Source organism: Pristiophorus japonicus, unplaced genomic scaffold (assembly GCF_044704955.1).
Source record: "Pristiophorus japonicus isolate sPriJap1 unplaced genomic scaffold, sPriJap1.hap1 HAP1_SCAFFOLD_128, whole genome shotgun sequence".
Taxonomy (NCBI): domain Eukaryota; kingdom Metazoa; phylum Chordata; class Chondrichthyes; family Pristiophoridae; genus Pristiophorus; species Pristiophorus japonicus.
The window spans coordinates 778343-782911 of NW_027250946.1; positions in this window are offsets into that span (position 1 = coordinate 778343).

The following is a 4569-nucleotide window of genomic DNA, read 5'->3' on the forward strand; positions in this document are numbered from 1 at the left end:
GATCGACTAGGCTTAAATTCATTGGAGTTTAGAAGAATGAGAGGTGGTCTCATAGAAACATATATAATTCTGACGAAATTTGATAGGTTAGATGCAGGACGAATGTTCCCGATGTTGGGGATTTCAGAACCAGGGGTCACAGTCTAAGGATAAGGTGCAAGCCATTTAAGACCGAGATGAGGAGAAACAGTGGTAGAGAATTCCACAGGTTCACAGTTGTCTGAGTGAAGAATTGTGAACCTACGGAATTCTCTGCCACAGAATATGTTCAGTTCATTAAATATATTCAAAAGTGAGTTAGAAGTGGCCCTTGCGGCTAATGGGATCAAGGTATGGTGAGAAAGCAGGAATGGGGTACTGATGAACAGCCATGATCATATTGCATGTTGATGCAGGCTCTAAGGGCCGAATGGCCTAATCCTGCACCTATTTTCTAGGTTTCTTTGTTATCCAATCGGGTATTTTCTTGTTTCATCTGGTTTATATTGCGCCAGCTGTTCCCCAGTAACAATGAGCCATACATTGCACATACAAGTTCTTTATGTTTTTCTTGGGTTTGATGATTTCGTCGCTTATTTATCGTACTGATTTTTTGGGCATTAGGCTCTCCTATTTACTCGACTTGCAGCATTTATCTGGCAATCTCGTCCCCCGTTTCTGACAGCTGCGAAGTCAAACCATTTCTCTTTAGCAAAAGTATTTTAAATCGTTCGGCTACGTCTTTAACTTCTTGGTCAAAACTGACTATGTCAAATGTGTTCACAGCTGCAACCCTCGCCACATACCGATAGTGTGTGTCTGTTGTTAGATAATAGGGAACATAAAAACCACACATAGTCTCTTGGTTCATTGTCGGACTATTTCGATCATATATACTGTAAATATCACCTCGGCCTCAAGCCGGTGTTACCCTCTGTTGCCCATTTCGCTTAATGCCCATTTCACTTTGTCTTCAATTGGCCCAATTAACTATCCAAATTAATTATATCTTCCCTTTGGCAGTTGCACTTTTAACTCCTTCCGCATCATGATATTTATTGCCTGCGGAAATAGTTACCCAATGAAAGACGCGCCACAAGTTGCACGGTTTGGAGTGGGGTAATACAAAAGGTTCCTTTCGCAATGAGACAAGTCAGGTTGGTACCTACTGGTCTTCCAGGTGCATGGTGCTGAAATAATATTCACCCTTCCCTCTTTATACAGATCGTACAGGAAAATGCTATCCCGCAATTACCTTCATGGTGCAATTCCATGTTATCCCATCCATCCGGGTTAATTTCCTATGTTCGTTGCATTCTACTAAATATTTCTCAGGCATGCTTGAGTAATATCCTACTATCTCTAACAAGGTGGTGTCATTCTGTTCCTGCAACAGATACTCATGCCACCGGGTGCACTTTTACCAACCTTCTGAGTCTCAGTAAGTTGATAAGTGAACATTGCCCAAGGTCTCCATCAGTTACCTAGAAAGAAAGTTTTCTTACTGCAATATGCTGCAGGTTTCGTTGGGCTTGTTCCACTCACCAAGATCAACACATTACTTCAAGCCGTTTCGTTGAAGACGATTTGTTACCCTTCTATAATCTTGTTTACACTCTTTTAGCATTAATCCAGTTGCAACATATTAATAAGGCCTAACTGCCTTCTGTGTTGATTCTCCCGACTGGTCGAGACATCCTTCTTGTCAAGGTCCGATCAAGCACATCACTTTCCTTGAACTCAGTGCAGTTTGTACGAGCCCTCTGCCAAAATCCCTTGTTCATTCTCCCAAGTAGCCGTGCTGATTTAGGCTTGCAAAGCCCACGTAGTCCCACTTTGGTCAGATTCAATATTACATGTAGCATTTTGCGATGCACATCATGATACAATATCACCTGAGATGTTATCCATTCGACCATTTGTTGGCCATGGGATGCGTTGAGTGCAAAACATACAGTGCCTGCATTTCAAAAGGCGTTGCTTTTATTCATCCTGCTGAATGCATATTGCACAGATAATCACAGCACACATCTGGAAGGCAAAGGCATTATTCGACAACAAACTGATTTCTCCTCCGCTGATTTATAACAGGTAACTGCCAGTTGAACACACGATTTGAAAACTAGACTTGTAGGTCAAGCATCAATGACAAAGGCAAAAAAAACGGCACACCAGAAACAGGTGCCTTTCACTTGGTTGTCCCAAATGGATGGATGTGTAATATGATAGATGTGTAATAGGATGGATGTGTAATATGATTGATGTGTAATATGATGGATGTGTAATAGGATGGATGTGTAATATGATGGATGTGTAATAGGATGGATGTATAATATGATGGATGTGCAATATGATGGATGTGTAACAGGTTGGATGTGTAATCTGATGGATGTGTAATATGATGGATGTGTAATAGGATGGATGTTTAATAGGTTGGATGTGTAATAAGATGAATGTGTAATAGGACGTATGTGTAATATGATGGATGTGTAATATGATGGATGTGTAATATGATGGATGTGTAATAGTAAGAATATGTAAAATGATGGATGTGTAAAAGGATAGATGTGTAACATGATCGATGTGTAATATGATGAATGTGAAATACGATGGGTGTGTAATCGGATGTAAGTGTAATAGGATGGATGTGTAATATGATGGATGTGCAATATGGATATGTAATATGATAGATGTGTAATATTATGGATGTGTACTAGGATGGATGTGTAACAGAATGGACGTGTAATATGAGTGATGTGTAATATGATGGGTCTGTAATAGGATGGTTGTGTAATGGGATGGATGTATAACAGGATGGATGTGCTATATGATGATTGTATATTAGGTTGGAGGTAAAATAGAATGGAGGTGTAATAGGATGGATGTATAATAGGATGGATATGTAATATGATGGATGTGTAATATGATTGATGCGCAATATGATGGATGCACAATAGGATGGATGTGTAAAAGGATTGATGTATGATATGATGAATGTTTAATAGGATGGATGTGTAATATGATAGATGTGTAATTGGATGGATGTGTAATAAGATGGATGTGTAATATGATTGATGTGTAATATGATGGATGTGTAATAGGATGGATGTGTAATATGAAGGATATGTAATAGGATGGATGTATAATAGGATGGATGTGCAATAAGATGGATGTCTAATAGGTTGGATGTGTAACAGGATGGATGTGTAATAGGATGGATGTGTAAGCTGATTGATGTCTAATATGATGGATGTGTAATATGATGGCTGTGGAACATGATGGATGTGTAATAGGATAGATGTGTAATATGATCGATGTGTAATATGATGGATGCGTAATACGATGGATGAGTAATATGATGGAAGTATAATAGGACGGATGTGTAATATGATGGATGTGTAATAGGATGGATGTGTAATATGATGGATGTATAATATGATTGACGTGTAATACGATGGATGTTTAATTGGATGGATGTGTAATAGGATAGATGTGTAATATGATGGATGTGTAATATGATGGATGTGTAATAGTATGGATGAGTAATATTATTGATGTGAAATATGATGGATGTGTAATAGGATGGATGTGTAATATGATCGATGTGTAATAGGATGGATGTATAATGGGATGGATGTGCAATATGATGGATGTGTAATAGTTTGGATGTGTAATAGGATGGATGTGTAATAGAATGGATGTGTAATATAATGGATGTGGAATAGGATGGATATGTAATATGATAGGTGTGTAATATGATGGATGTGCAATAGGATGGATGCGTAATAGGATGGGGATGTGTATTCTGATTGATGTGTAATATGATGGATGTGTAATAGGATGGATGTGTAATAGGATGGATGTATAACAGGATGGATGTGCAATATGATAATGTGTCATAGGTTGGATGTGTAACAGTATGGATGTTTATTTGGATGGATGTGTAATAGGATGGATGTTGAGTTGTGTGGAATGAGGTTTGGAATAAGGTGTGGAATAATGAGTGGAATGACGTATGGAATGATGTGTGGAATGAAGTCTGGAATGATGTGTCGAATGATGTGTGGAATGACGTGTGGACTGGTTTGTGGAATGAGGTGTGGAATGATGTGTGGAATGTTGTGTGGAATGATGGGTGGTAGGATGTGTGGAATGATGTGCGGAATGATGTGTGGAATGATGTGTGGAATGATGTATGGAATGATGCATAGAATGATGCGTGGAATCATGTGTGGAATGAATTGTGGAATGATGTGTGGAATGATGTTTAAAATGAGGTGTGGAATGATGTGTGGAATGATGTGTGGGATGATGTGAGGAATGATGTTTGGAATGATGTCTGGAATGATGTGCGGAATGATGTGTGGAATGATGTGTGGAATGATGTGTGGAATGATGTGTGGAATGATGTCTGGAATGATGTGTGGAATGATGTGTGGAATGATGTGTGGAATGAGGTGTGGAATGATGATTCGAATGGTGTGTGGAATGATGTATAGAATGAGTTGTGGAATGATGGGTGAAATGATGTGTGGAATGATGTGTGGAATGATGTTTAAAATGAGGTGTGGAATGAAGTGTGAAATGATG